Source organism: Mytilus trossulus, chromosome 1 (genome assembly GCF_036588685.1).
Source record: "Mytilus trossulus isolate FHL-02 chromosome 1, PNRI_Mtr1.1.1.hap1, whole genome shotgun sequence".
Lineage (NCBI taxonomy): Eukaryota > Metazoa > Mollusca > Bivalvia > Mytilida > Mytilidae > Mytilus > Mytilus trossulus.
Window position 1 is genome coordinate 85,816,450 of NC_086373.1, and position 17,527 is coordinate 85,833,976.

The window sequence follows — 17,527 nt, forward strand, 5'->3', positions numbered from 1 at the left end:
ATTTATTAAATAGTTTTATTTATTCATTTGTAAATGAATGTTTTAATAAGTTTCGAACTAAAAGTGTCTCATAAGTCAGTTATGGCTGGATACCGATATTTAAACATTGATTTAATTTTGTATTTTTATACTTATATTATGATGTATGATATTGTTCTGTATTGGTATATGACACTTTAATAAAATATTCTGTCTGTCTGTCTGCAATGAACTTGCACAACTTTTTTCGATTATTTTGAATAATGAATAGTAAAATACATCAGAAACTTTAGCCTGGGAGTGGGTCTTAATTCACAGTTCGAATGACGCGACAAAAAGGTTTGACCAGAATGCCTTTACTCAAACACAGCCGTTGAATGGTATACAATATGAAGGACAAACAGGACGGAGATTTTTTAAACGCACAAAGGAACATCTGTACCGCTCCGGAAAATCTAAAAAATTAAAAAGCATTATTTACAAAAAATAAGGTAAAAATAACCTCAATACAAAGACGGCGTGCATAAAGCTGATTCCACTAGCGTAACGTCTTCAAACTAATAAAATCATTTACGACGTCGGAATTTCCCCCAATAAAAGGTAAGCGTAACAAACACACTTGACATTTAGTTTATAACATGATTTTTAACATAAACATTCAACAATTATTATTTTTCGAACAACAAAGCACAGTAAATGCACATTTTGGAAATCTATGAAAATATATGCCGAGAGCAGTTTACTGAAAAAAATTTAGCGACCATTCCTAGTGCTCTATTCAGAAAATAGCGTTAAAACGTCATTTCTTTAAAATGTCACATAACAGCTGGACATTAAAAACAAATCAGGTGTTTAGACTAGCTAGACTATCGAATCATTCAGAATTTTCAGATTTTTTTAAACCTCTTGATATGCACATTTGGAATATCAACTTATTTCGGAATAAAAAAATAAAGATAACATTTTTTGTTTGTTTGCCGATTCTTCCATTTGAATATTAATCCTTCCAAAATACTACTTCTTACACATAGCGAACTACGTTTATTTTTTGGGGAAAAGGGGGGGGGGAATCACTGAAACGTCATTGTCGGACTCCGAATAAATCTATTATACGAAAATGCGGTAAATATGTTGAATTTGTATAAATTTCAGGTCAATAAATGTTTTTTATGCTTATCATATGTTACAAGTTACACATATTTTTGCTGTTTTATCTACGTTTGTTTAATACTTTATATATTGAATTTTGTTAACCCTATACTAATAATGTGGATTTTAATGACTAAAACATTTTATTTTTAATATCATTATAAAACCCTTCATGTTTTAAGATATTTTAAACAAGGTTGAATAAAACATTTTTTAAAAGCACATTTTATAGTTGCCGTCAACTTTGTGCACGCCGTCCAAATTGTTAAGATTCCAACCATCAAAACGACCCAGAAACAACAAGGGCAATCGTATTAACATTTGGATATTCACGTAAAATCATCGAACTGTCCTGGATTAAACGACTTTATCTCCTGAGTCTAAAGGACAATATACAAGGGAAATTATCTAAAACTTGTTCTACTGATATGATGAAATATTGTTGACAAAAACAAATTAATAATAGTTATCGTGGTAAACGTTTCAATCGAAACCAACGAATTAAACATCGTATTAAATTAACACTTAATAACTATCATTTATTTTTGAAAACAATGTAAGGCAACAATTATTATGTAAACTAGGTCAAATACTAGTTTGTATATTACATGATATGTTCAAGGAGTGTGACACAATATCCTTCTTCAGACTACTCTAGGTTGCATTTCTGTAAATATTGATAATGCATTTTCCCAAAGGAACTCCCTTTACGGCTGTACAACTTTTACATGAAGTTTTGAAAAAAACATTTCCTAGAATGGAAAGTTCATATGGCGTACATTTTTTTTCCAAAGGTATATAGGGCTGTGTGGCATATTTTTAACGTTTATTTATATGCCTCGAACTTCTAAGAGTTTAAGGTAATACTTAATTCTTTAATTATAGTCATATGAAAAGAGCGAGTGGTGAAAAATAATATTTATCCAATTCTTGAACCAATGCATGTATATATTATAAACTTAGTCCTCTGTGCACGAATTTCTTTTTTTTTACGCAAATATATCGTTTAATCGTCAATTGTTTTCTCTCTCTGTCTGTTTTGATTTAACAAATATGGCAGCTCATTAAATGCCTTGTTTTGAAACCGAAGGTTACCAATCGTCACCTTATAATAAACAAATTATAAAAACCATGGGTATTTAGCACGTGTTTAACATGTGCAATCTGAAAATTGTTTATTTTAATGAAAGATCCATGCGAAATGCGATCACCGGATTTTTACGAGGAGGGTTACGCTCAGGTCACTATGCATACGGAAAATATGTCGGCGAATTGCTTCCTGGAAGGACGCAATTAAAAGTAAGTAAACTTCTTCTAAATGTGGACAAATTAAAGAATTTTCCACAGAAAAAAAGTATATGTACATAAGTTGAATAATGAAAACTTTCCATTTAGTTATAAAAACATATGCATTCCTTTTTTAATTTGAGGTTTCTTATGACTTTAAGCCTACCTCGACCGTATGGTTACCACAGATTCCAATATAAACAATATTCACTTGTATATTTACTGGTAACATTCCCAAATTATGTCTCTATGAGATGCAACCTACAGATCAGAACTGAAAACTAGTATGTAAACAAAATTAATCATCTTTGAATGTTCTAAATCTTTCGAAAAGAAGCGTGGTTTGTGAAACAGCTGTATTTACAAAGTGCAGTCTCTATGAATATTCACGTATAACTACAGCTTTTTGAAACCATAGCCTGTTTACACTTATCGATAAACATGAAGATCATAAAGACACTTTCTGAAAAAAACCAATATTGACACAGGCATTGATTTGATCAACCTCATTTAGTATATTTAATAACTCTACCATTGGAAACTTTATACCTCCATATTTAGATAACACAGAATCACCTTTCGCACACTAACACAAATAAACGCAGAAGTTAATTTTTAATTATATATCAGTAAAATCAGACGTCAATGTAGAAAATTATACTTCCTTAATTTTTAATTGTAAATAATCGAGGTTTAGATATAATCCCTATGACCATGCAATTACGGAGGACCTCAATATCGTCCAAGACAGAGAGATTAAACACTTTTTGGGAAAAGGACCAAAATATCGTCCTTCATCTAAAATAGATTGTCGTCAGGTCACAAACGACGCCCTTTCCTTGTTGTGAAAAGGGTAAAATCCGAAGAAAAAAAAATCGCTTGATCTTTATTTAGATAAATGTATGAATGTTGTCGATATTCGAAATTCACATTTTGAAAATAATATCAGAAATAGATAAAAGAGTACACAATACGCCTATTTCCAGAATAAGAACTAAACTTCAAAAACTTTTAAAGCGGTTTTGTGTGTATCGGCCGACAAAGCAGCCAACAATATTGGCATGTACTAAAAGGTGGAGTGGAGTGGAGTGGAGTATTGGAGTGGAGTGTTGGAGTGGAGTCATGGATTGAAACATACTTAATATATCCAAAAATCAATATCAATTTATTTAAAAATCATTTATAAATGTTTTTGTGTTTTAAATTGCAGCACACAATGATTTTATATCATTTCATTTGACATATTTGATTATTCATCAAAGTTGGACAATGTTTTGAGTAGCATTTAATGACAGCTTAGATGGAGGGGGGTAATGTATTGTATCCTGTAATTTGTGTTACTGTCATGAATTGTTGTGTATTTCTAATAAATAGTGGGCGGCAAAGGCCCAGTAACCTATGCAGTTAAAATTAATTTTGGAAGAGCTCACAAAACTTTTATAAAAATACACATATTGCTTATGTTAATTTTCAAATTGTGGGACGTATAGTCCCTAGGTAAAAAAAATTGTCTTATTCCTGGCAAAATATGTTAGAATTAAACAGAGGCTAAAAGGTCATCTTGTGATAAAAAAAAATATATTAATATTTTTGTCATCAATGGACTATGATATAATAAAATTAAATTGTCAATCAACAACTTCAGTCACTTTGATTTTATCTTACATGTTAATTAATGACTGTACTATTTAAAATAGTTTGTTTCTTCCAATTAAAAATAGATAAGGAAAATGCATATAGCCACCATTGCCTGTCCATAGAAACCATATAACTGTCATTACTATAATCTTCGAAACTAAATAACTTTAATAGATGAGAAATTTGGTTGCTTTTGATTTATTTGATAAAATTAACAGATGTTAAATCAGTATAAACGACACATTAAATGTTCTGCATATTATGAAAACAAGACAGATATAAGTATATAATGAAAACATTTTCAACAAATTTTATTGTAAAATTAAGACTTTATCTATTGTCCTGAACATTCAATGTTGAATTCCGAGCGATTCTAGGAAAGCAAATGCTCATCTGATAAACTTTGCTTTAATTCATTAAATCTATGAATTCAAACTTTTTTCTTGCACAGTCACCATTTAAATAAAAATATGTGTTTGTAGAGAAACAGATTGTTTCAAGATTTTAGATCTTGGAATTAAATACATTCTATCTTTTTAACACAAGATCATTTGGAACATTTCTATGTTTATCCGAAAATGATTGTCCACAGCCAAATCATTTTCCTATTATTCAAGCTATGAAAGTAAGATGGTTGTTTAGTTGACTCATGTCTTTGAACGTCAGTGTGTTGTTTTTAAAATTATTTACACCAGAATGATGTTAACTAAGGTAAAATTGCCGGAGAGACCCCCTCCTAAATTTTAGAAATCTATCGTTTAACATTTATCTAAAATTTCTTTTAATATTCTTTGGAGATATAACCTTAAACCTTATGACACATCCAAGGTGAGTAGTATTGGTATAATGAACATGAATGCAGTTGGATGCTGTTGAAACATTTAATCTATGGTTGTAAAGCTACACACGTATACACAATATCTTATAAATTGGTTTAAGTTCCTACTCATTGTTTTCACTCCGTGACTCTACTCCAAAAATCCACAACTCCAACACTCGACTCCACCACTCCTCTACACAACTCCACTCCACTCCACCTTTTAGTACATGCCAACAATATTTGGTCGTATGCCGTAAATACTACACAGACGTTCTTAAGAATGACATTTTGAAATCATCTACATTCAAGTCCGTGTGTTTCACAGAGAGTCATAAAGTAAACAAACATATAATCTCGTCACAGATGTATTGGTTACCAAAACTACACACACAAAACAACAATAAAACATCGTTTCATCTTTCTATTAAGTGTTCCACAAATTATCTTTCAGTGCTTTTTTAAAACTATTTCTTTCACTACTATAAAAGATCTAATCATAAACTTTTGTAATAAAATACACGAATAAAGTGGAATTAACTATTTTTAGAGTTTCAAAAATTCTTTTAATGTTTAAGATAAATTATGTGCATTTGATGGTCCATTTGATTCTGACTTTTTAACTCTTTACAATCACATTTCGACACAATCTTATCAAAGAAAAAAGTAAAATTACAAAAATACTGAACTCAGAGGAAAATCAATACGGAAAGTCCATAATCACATGGCAAAATCAAATAACAAAACGCATCAAAAACGAATAAACAAGAACTGTCACATTCCTGACTTGGTACAGGCACTTTCAAATGTAGAAAATGGTGGATTAAACCTGGTTCTATAGCGCTAACCCTCTCTCGTTAATAACAGTCTCATCAAATTCCGTTATATTTACATGATGCGTTAAATAAACAGTCACATTTAATAAAATGGTCAAAATATGGGTACATCAGTCATCATCGCATAACAATTTTAAAAGGGACAATTTAACAGAACACAAAAACATCTATCTACGAACACATGGATTGACTTGAGTGTCTGACGTCATAAAATTTGTATACGTCACATAAATTTGTCGTTCAATGTGCATACAAACAGTTTTAAAATTTACATAGGCAATGTAAGCATACAGAGTTAAAAAATCACAAGTATGTAAGAACAAATTACTGAAATAGACCGAGATTTAAACTAGTCTAAAAGTTGTAGGTAGAATTTATGAGAATCCTAAAATCATTGTCCTATTTGATAAAATTGTCGGTTGGTTATTCAACATGCAAATGTATCATAGATAATATAAGTTTATCGACAGATTGTAGTTATTCCTATGGGCACTAATTACGCCCCTTTAATAGAAGACCTGATTTTGTACTGTTATGAATCAAAGTTAATCACCGAAATCAGAAAAGACCAGTCTAAATTGCATTTAATTGATAAATTCAACAATACTTACCGTCATCTTGATTATTTTTCGTTAGATTATCAAGAATTTTCCAAATTTAATACCGAAATTTACCAAAAGGAACTTACAATAAATAAATTTAATGTAAACGCTAAAATATTTTCTATCCTAGATTTAGATACTTCAGTTGTATACGGACATGTACGACAAAAGTGACCATTTTTTGTTCCCTATTGTTAGTTTTCCTTTTTTGGATTGTGATATTCCTCTTGCACCATCTTACGTGTTTATATTTCACAACTTGTTTGCTATGCCCGTGTCAGTTGTGACGATATATATTAGATTTAAACGACGGTGATCTATGTAGTACTGGTAAATTATTAAGTCACGGATTTCGTTACCACAAATTACTTAAAAATTTTACTAAATTCTTCATAGATATAAAGATTTGATTTTGAAGTTTGGTCGTAACAATAGAAAACTTATTTCAAACCGAATAGAACATCCTCATTTTTACGGAGATGTTGTTTACCGTGGCCGGAAATTTAGAAACGATCATGGTAAACTTATCGATCCTTCAAATAAACTTATTCTTAAAGTTTACCAATTCAACAATGTAATTAAATTTTTTAAGGTTGTTTTTATTAGTACTTATATTGATTTTGTTATCAGTAAATTAAAAGAAAAATAAACATTACTTTTATATCAATGATCAACACTCTGTCAATTCCTGTATCTTGGTATTACACAAGGTTATGTTTTTCTCTTTCTGATTATTACGTCTTAACACAAAATATTGGATGTCGGAACGTCCACGCTCTATTTTTGTTATAAGTATTTCTGTTAGCATTCATCTGATGCGGTAATCCTTTTCAACTAGTTTTTATAGTTCGTTCTTAAATTGTACTGGTTCACCACTGTCCAAGGTTAGGGAGATAGTTAGGATCTTGCTTACATGTTTAACCCAGCCATATTCTGAATGTATGTGCCTGTCCTAAGTCATAAGTATGCAGTTCAGTGGTTTTGAGTTGTTGCTCTGTTACAATTTTTTGTTTTTTTTTGTTCATTTTTTTGTTTTAAAATTAGGCGTTAGTTTTTGTCGAGCCTGCGACTTTTGTCGCATAAAGCTCGACTTAGGGATAGTGTTCCGGCGGCGGTGGTAGCTCACTTCTTAAAAGCTTTATATTTTAGAAGATGGGAGACCTGCATACTTCATACTTTGTATATGGATGTCTCATGTTACGAAGTTTCCGTCAGTCACATGTCTAATGTCCTTGACCTCATTTTCATGGTTCAGTGACTACTTGAAAAAAAAGTTAAGATTTTTTGTAATGTTAAGTTCTCTCTTATTACAAGTAATAGGATAAGTATATTTGGTATGTGCGTACCTTGCAAGGTCCTCTCGCCCGTCAGACAGTTTACACTTGACCTCGACCTCATTTCATGGATCAGTGAACAAGATTAAGTTTTGGTGGTCAAGTCCATATCTGAGATACTATAAGCAATAGGTCTAGTATATTCGGTGTATGGAATGGTTGTAAGGTGTACATATCTGCCTGGCAGGTGTCATATGACCTTGAACTCATTTTTATGGTTCAGTGGTCAAAGTTAAGTTTTTTGAGTTTTTGAATATTTCATGATCTACATGTCAGTCGCGCAGGTTTATTTGACCTTGACCTCATTTTTTACGGTTCATTGCTCAGTCTGAGTGTTAAGCTTTTGTGTTTTGGTCTGTTTTTCTTAAACTATAAGCAATAAGTCAATTTTTGTTGTTGTATGGAAGAATTGTTAGCTGTACATGCCTACTTGGCATGGTTCATCTGACCTTGACATCATTTTCATGGTTCAAAGGTCAATGTTTAGTTTTCTTGTTTATGTTAAGTTTATGAGTCAGTTGTAATAAAGCTTTATTATTAGGACTATCAACATAATATCAATGATTAGTAAAGAAGGCGAGACATTTCAGTGTGTGCACTCTTGTTCTCGTTTCAATTGTTCTACATCTGTGATTTTGGGTTTCTTTTATATCTAACTATGCGAAATGTTGAAGTTCGTATGGTGACCTATATCTGTTATTTCTGTGTTATTTGGTCTCTTGTTGTCTCATTGGTTATAATATCTTCTTCTTTATATTCAGTGGCTTTTAACTATAACGCCTTTATATAATTTAACATTATTTGTGTTTCCTAACCAATTTATACGATCATATCCTTATAAAAAGATTGTCGTCTTGACAGACATAATAAAAAAACTCATTCTAAGATGTCATTTATTTGGTTGTGGTATGTATTCTTTTAGAAGTAAAAATCTGACTTTTTTCAAAAAAGTATTACTAAATATTGTTTTTACCACATCATTAAAGTAACCAAATCCTTTAATTATTAGTTTTGCAATTACAAAAAAAATTACATTTACCTGTAGTAGTTTTTTTATTAATCTTTTTTCTGCTGTTTTTTCTTCCGAATCCCAACTATAGTCTTTGACAACATCAAAGGGTGTTTCGTTGTTCTGGAGCGAAAAGACAAAGTAGAATGTTTTCAGTAAAGTGACAATTCGATAATGTATATCCCTACTAAAAACAAATGGAGACTAAATTAATACTATGTTTCAAATTGCTCGTATCTGTAAACTCAATGTAGATTAATTGGAAACTGAAAAACAATAGTGTCAAATCAACGATAACAAGTAAAGAAGTTCAAATCGTTAAAGATAGGAAACATGTGTATAATATAAAAGAGTTAACATGCAGTAGTATGAACAACTGAAAGGATATATTTGTCAAAACACATATACTAGCAAAACAAATCCAATGAATCTGACGAGAGTGGATGAGATGATATGTACATTCATTGACAACTGTTAAACATACAAAATATTTAATCTTTGAAAAAGCGTAAGACAAAGAGGTAGGAAATGTTTTAACTGTAGATCAATATTTATTCACTGATATTTTTTTATATACGGTGCTTAAGGGATGAAAACTGAAATAAAAAAGTTCTGAGGAGTTGACAAATTGTAAGACACATTATCTTTTTATACGAAAATTCCCCTTGATATTATTGACTGTTAATTTCCTTTCCCAGCAAAGTAGAAGGATATGAAAAATTATCCCCGGGCCGCACATGCCGCTGTCAATGAAATTAACAACGTCAGCGATAACAAGATTATCATCGGTCATCTCGATTGCCTTTCAATCTCGTTGAGATGACCAACGATAACCTATAAATATCGACTTATTACCGATTTTCAGAACAACGTGCCACTTTACTGATAACTGATAACAGAAAACAAAACAGATGACTGATGATTTATATATATGATAAGTTGTGTGGTATATTAACAACTGGCGATTACGAACTGTGCTTTGAACTAACAAGACTAAGTGATTGTAAAATAAACGGTACCCATTTTAATGCACGGTTGAATATTTCGACAATAAATGCTCCTCAGTGATACTCGAAAATATATGAAAATTTTAAACTAAATTCTCCAAAAAAAGGACATAAAGTATAGCCAAAGCATGAAAAAGTATAGCTCTACATGAAGGGGACTTATTCCTCAATTCAATATAATTCCCCAAATTTTGAAACAGCAAATTTCAATAACCTGATATCAGTAATTTAATGTGAGTACTGATTACTGAGCTATTGATACACTCGGAAACTAAAAATCCACTAACAGAGAAATCGACCCACTGGTAGTACTAACATAAAAGGTAATTAATTTGGACGGAATTTATAAACCGTTAAAAAATATATAGGATTGATCAAAGAGGTAGGGCCAATTTGTGGGGAATTTTTCTCACAGAAGGGCTAATTTCAAAAAGTGCCGACAAAATAAAATTTACTATAAAAACAAAAAATAAAATGTTTTTTATCAATATCTCGATTTACATATATTATGATATGTGTGAATTATAGTTAATGTAACCCCAAAAAAGGATGAAAGTCCAAAATGCGGAATTTCGGATGTTTTTAGGTTGGTAAAACAGGGAATACCCCCAGAAGGACATTTCAAACCAAAATAAAAGTTTTGTTTTTTTATGACTGTTGTCATTCGTACTAATTTTTCCCTCAAAAATGTTTTTTATGACTGTTGTCATTCATACTAATTTTTCCCTCAAAAATGAAATTGGTTTAGTGTGTCCTTCTTACATAAAAAAACATTTTTTTAAAGAAAAAATTGTGACATCGCTAAATTGTAGCAATATATAGCTCCTTAATAATGGATTTATGTAGAAGCACCGCCGTGGCTGAATTATTACAGCACAGAAATACTAATGAATGATGATTTTCAAGACAGGGTTCGAATCTCGCTCAGAATATTTACATTTTTGTGTTGTTACACTAAATTTTAATGTTTCTTTTATAATTTGTTTTTCGGATGTTTGTCACTCTGGTTCATTTTGACTATATAATTTACTAGTATATCATTTTTCTATGTATTAAAGAAAAGAATAATGTATCGATTATTGTGCGCATTCCTATGACTCCATACTTTTGACATACGTTCTATTCATGTGTTTACATTTATTACATATATTCAAAGAACAACTGTCGTCATACTGATGTAGGTGCCTGTACATAACCAATATCACGAGAATTGATTATATGTCAATGGAGCCCAAAGATTGCGGGTGTAATACTTATAATAAAGCCATTGTGAACAAGTTTCAAAACAACAAAAACAACTTTTCGAATTTTTTTTTGAACATGGTACTATATGTAACAAATGCAGTCAACAGCAATTTTGTCGCCAATTCACAAACTGTGTAAATACTAGCACTGAAATTTGTACCACAGTCCCTACACCGGTACCTAAGTCATCAGAAAATAAAACAACACAACTCACTACAAATCGTGATTGTAGGAAAACATCGAGAAGCTGTAGCATCTGTATCACAAAGAAGGGCCGATTTGTTAAAATGTCAGAAAACACAATACTAGTATAACATGTGTTAGTAACACAGGATGATCTATGAACAACTGATGTAAGATGTTCTCCGGTTAAAATGTATACATGTATTATCTTATCTTATCTTATGGACGATAATTAAAATCTTTAAAAGACCAGGAAAAATACAGATATACATATATTCAGAATGAGAAAAACACGATTTGAATTTATTCGATATTATTTGGCTCCTTGACAAGTTACGTGGTATGGTACCTGGCATAAAGAATGTTAATAATAAAATAAAATCAATATAAAAAAAATCAATATTCTTGGCCTTGTTTTTGTAGGAATACCTGTTCTAGGCATGAACATAAATGATGTGACGTATTTTCATGTACTATTGTAAGCATCTATCGGGCTATTTGAAACATAATTTACCTATCTTATCGAATGAAAAAGAAATCCCGACAAATTGGCTCTTCCTCTTAATCAACATTTTAACATATAAAAAGAATATACTGTATAATCGCCAATGAGACAACTCTCCACATGAGACCAAATGCTAAATAACTTTAATTGTTTTGGTTAAAAGTCGATGATGGGTGTTCATCTGTCATACATAGGCAGTGATATCTTTTTTTCAATTCAATTCAATAAGGATTAGACCCAGTAACTGAAACTTCATCTAAATTGTTTGGGCATCATGTGTTGGTTCATCATTTTATATAAAGTTAAGTTGTTTCTGTGGTTGAATATGTTGTTCATTCCTTAAACATATGCATTAAGTTGAATAGTTTTTGTTGAAAATAAAACAACTAAGAAGTTGTTGCGTTGTGAATGCACTTTTGAATTGATTTCAAATTGAACACGTTGTATGTTGTTGTACTGTGGTATAGTAATATGTCAATGTTTATCATATCAGATGTCTCCTTGGCACTCATACCACATCTTACTACATAAGTTCACATATATATACTTGTTGAACTGTTAAGATCGACTTGAAAACCTATTTAATTTCACTTTTGTTGGGTTTGATATAATGAGTTGTCTTGGTTTGAGGATCAATTTGTTTAGCTATGCTATCAAACGATGCGTTTTGATAAAACATATGCAGGTTGCCTTTCAATATTTTGTCAATGACATTAATGATACCATAACGATGAATGAAAATGTGTTGACCGTTTGATATATATATTTGTTCTGATAAAATAAATTCATAATGAAATATTACCAAACTTCAAACTTACTGTTTGTTTTTTTCCTATGATGTTTGAATAGTTTATCTTAAAAATTGTCTATGAAAAAGATAGCGTGGAATCGTTGGAAATAATAATATTGCTTTCATTGACTTTTGGTTATTTATTCATACATGTATATTCAATAACTAGATTTACATCTATTGTTTTCTTGGACATTAAGTTAGATTTTTCTGAGAGTCGACTAAATGACAATCCCAACTTGATAAATTTATTTGTCTTCGATATAGTTTGAAAGCTTTCTTTTTACAGACTATACTTTGAAATGATGGTATCCCATAACTGGGAAGCGACATCCTTACACAGCGCATACCTTGTTTTTTGCATTTAGGTCTATATCTGTTCTTTCGATTAACAATTGTAATATTTGAGGGTTTCCGTATAGAGCAGTTGTGTGTAAAGGAGTGTCACCATTCTGGAAATAAATTGCTATGCTTAAATATACAAATATTATATTAATAACAATAATGTTACAACGACGATAAATGCAAAAGTGTTACATTTCTAGCCAACAAACATTATATCACACATTCACGTAAATCAGTTAACGTAAATTAATTTTACGGTTTTGATTAATAAAGTCTTACTGATATTTATCCTGCCTCGTGCCATTAACTGGTAGGTACAGGTGGAAACCCGGTTGAAATAGAACAGAAGAATCGAAACTCTTTGTAAGAGAAGGCGATAAATGCTTACTGTAATGTTTACTATAGTAATAAAAATTTTAAAAGATAATAGAAGCAAACAAAATGACAATTTTCTTCTCAATTACGAAGTGTTTTATTTCAAAACCACACTTTGCATTAGTTTTCAATTTATTTATTACATAGTTAAGCAGAACAATTAGATATCAAATCGACGACATGTGTATCTATCAAGTTGGATGAAGAGAATGCATAACTTCCGATTAAAAAAAAAATACCACGAACGGAGAACATATCTATCTATTAGTTCAGTAATTTTCGTGTCTGCCCGTCCATTATTTGACTCAAGAATAAATTCCAAAAAAAATGGATAACAATTAAATCGAAAAGAGAAATCGAGTGCACTTTTTTTTATGTTAGGGCGTGTTTGAGTTGAATATTTTGTCTTGAAATCGTACAAAGCAAGAATATTTGATTCATCATCTCGCTTCAGATTCTATCATTTTTCTATATCAAAGCTACAGGTTGACTTTATAACATAAAACTATCACAGTACTAAAAGATGAAATATATGGGTCAAGTGAAATACCTATTAATGAATCACAAAAACAGAGTAGGTGTGTTCGAATAGCTATTTTTTTTACTGAAAGTCCTTGACGACAGTCTTTCAAAGTTGGATAATGAAAATGCATATCTTTCTTCCAGGAAATATTTAATTAGATTTTTTTTTTATGTTTGTAAATTTTCGAAAATTCCACCTGACAACCGATCAGACAATAGTTTTAAGTTGAATCAATGCACACAAGATAATTAACTTATGCTCATTAGGTAGAAGATACATTTGTCTTTTAAATTAGTCTACAACTGATATATAAGGATCGTAATGGTGATATGTGGACAAATTTGTCGGTTTTCAAGAGCAAAATTGGCAGCGCGTCATCCCTACAATGGCTTCCATTTCTACGATAGTGAAAATGAACTGGCGTAATGGGGAGATAGTTTTGACGAAGAAGAATCCTGACTGGATACAGTGTGAAGCACATGTGTATACAATAACAAAATCTATAAAGTTAAAATATACAAAATATATATTGATAAATGTGACTTCTGATATGTTGTTACAAAAGCTACAACAGGATATTTTTATTGACTTAACTCTTTTATTTGTACGACTTGCCCCCAGTAGAGCTTTAGAAAAACAGTACATAAACGGACACGTTTTAGATGATACACGGACACTTATTAGTTGTTACACGGACATTTTAAAATGAATAGAATCACTCAGTGAGTTCTTGGGCACTTTAAAATTTAATTAGATTTGCACCTTTTTGTACCGACATATTTCCTGTCTTTTTTATTAGAATATTTACGTTGGCATATTATGATTCCCAATTTTATGAAAAAAAGATACATTGTGGTCAAGCGGATGATAAAGCAATGTTCTGATACCCGTATGCTAATTTCGGGGAAAACGATTTAGTTGATAGCGTTAAAAAAACTAGATAATATTCTTCCTCAGAAAAGAACATAATTCCTTTTTGAAGCTAAATGTTCAGTCCGTTAATGTATTTTGTTCAATATATGGACATGAATAGTATTCTGAACAATGTTGAAAGTTAGGAAAAGCTGGTACCAACGTTTCTATTTCAATGAAATAGACAAGAAATATAATATTTATAAAAAAATCAAATCTATTCGAAAGGTAAAATCCTTATCAACTCAACAATGCACGATTGATTCTATAAATAAAAAATGTCCGTGTTACATAATACATGTTCAAATATGCAGCAAAACTTGAAGAAAATCATTCAACTTCTGTCATCCATTTTTGATGTTTAGCTGCGCTACGTTCATGTCCATCTCATTTGTAAGGACAGATCGTCTGGTCAGGAACACGACCGGATCAATCTTAAAAGGCAGACTAAGACCTGGACTATCACCATCAAATTTAGCTGGCTTAACTGCTTCTGATATTTAAAGTATTACTATCAAATCAGTCAAAGTGTCTGTTCAAAATCAACTATACTATGACTGAAATCATTTGCAACTATCACACATGTACATTGGTGAGAAACATATTTATGAAACCAAGGCAGTTACATGTCTTTATATTAAAAAATAATGTCTTATTACATACCTTATCTGTTACATTTATATCTATATCTGTTCTTTCTAGAAGTAATTTGGCTATCTCTACCTCTGCTTTATAAGCAGCTAAGTATAAAGCGGTTCGTCCATACTGCAATTGAATGGTAATGTTATGAAAAATCTCATAAAATGACATATCTACATAAAATGGCAGAAACAATTATCGACAAAAAATAAAAAATATATTCATCATTGTTATAGTTTTTAAAGTATTCGAAATAAATGGGACTGAACGTGGACGTATTTAAACTTCCTCTTTCCTTCTTTTATATTAAAACAAAGAAACAAATAATAAACAACATCTGATAAACAAATTTAATAATACTTTTAGATGTTTGGATGATATTTTGGCTCTCAATAATGACGACTTCAGTATGTATATTAATGAAATTTATCCTGTTGAACTTACTTTAAATAAAGCTAATACTAACAATGACCACTGCCCTTTCCTCGATTTTGATATCTATATCACTAACGGAAATCTGAATACTAAAATTTATGATAAAAGGGATGATTTTTCATTTCCTATCGTTAATTATCCGTTTTTAGATGGTGACGTTCCCTTGTCACCATCTTACGGTGTTTATATATCATATATATATATGTGTATGTAACAATGTTTTAGATTTTAACGAGAGAAATTTATGTATTACTGAAAAATTATTTCACCAGGGTTTTCGATATCACAAACTAGTCAAAACATTTACTAAATATTATCATCGGTATGACGACATCATTCGTAATTATAGCTCAACATGCAGACTTCTTATACGTTCAGCTATTTCACATCCAATTGTTTATGGAAATATTCTTTATAAAGCTCAAAGGTGTCAGTATTCACCTCAGAAACTTACAAAACCTTTGAATAGACTTATTAAGAAGGGATATAATTACGATACTGTTGTCAAGTCATTAAAGATTGCATATTTTGGCGTTAATATTGAGTCACTGATAAGGAATTTGCATCGGAACTAAACACATGTATTCTAAAAACAGTTGTTGGTATAACCCCGTGAACTTGCGGCATGAGTTCGTGAAGTTCGGCGCGGGTTACATTAAAGTTTGTAGGTCTATAATCGACACGTTGGCTGCTTTAAACGCAAGACCGTATAAAATATATACAAATTTATTAACACAAGTTTACAGTTCGAAAGCTAGGGGAAGACTGCCCAAGCAACAGTTTACAAAACATAAATTAAGTCAAAGATAAGGGTATTAAAACAATATAAAAGGTTCTCATAAAAAATAAATATAATTATCCAATGTTATGTAATGATAATAGGATTATTGTCCTCCGGCTGAACTTAGTAAAATAGCGATAATTGCTTTTGTAGTTCAAGTGCTAGATACAGATTCAATAGGTTATTAAAGTCTCACCACTTGAAATACATGTATTATCTCGCACTTTTGGCATCCATCGGATTAAGTTGTAAAATAGTAAATCTATAATTTCTTAATTTGGATACTTGAAATAAGAAACATTATATTTAAGAATAAAACCAGAAATATTCTGCTAAAACTAAAATGAGAAATATTCAATTTAAAACTAAAACGAGAGTTCATAGCAATATTCAATCTTAAACGAGAGTTCATATAAATATTCAATCTAAAACGAGAGTTCATCTAACTATTCAAGACAAGAGTTCATATACATATTCAATTCAAAACGAGAGTTCCTGAAAAGCACTTTGCAAATTTTAGTAAAAGTTCTCATTGTCACTTTTCTTCCGGGTATATTCTCCACTACTTCCCCGAAGTGCTCGTCCCGAGCACAAATTGCTACATTTCGTATTTGGGTTTGTAATGTTATTTCATCTATGGGTAATTCGTCTTGGGATAAATCGTCTTTTGGGTAATTCGTCTATGGGTGATTCGTCTATGAGTAATTCGTCTATGGGTAATTCATCCTCCTGGTTGCTGAAAGTGTGTACATACTGAACACATGACGAACATAGAAAATGCACATATATTGGACCTTTTCATTAATATACAAAGGGGGTATGAGGAGGGAGACATAAAAATACTTGAATACTCTGAGGAGAGGGACTACTGACATGACTATACTAATTTTCTGGGGAGGGGGACTACTGACATAAATATACCAAAACGCTGAGTAGGGGGACTACTGACATACATTTATTAACGCTCTGAGGAGCGGGACTCCTGATATAAGAATACTAACTCTGAGGAGGGGGACTACTGACATAAGTATACTGTACTCTGAGGAGGGGGACTACTGACATAAATATACTATAATATTCTGTTTCACTTCACATTTCGGATAAACATGACTTAATCATATGTAAAAATATATAAA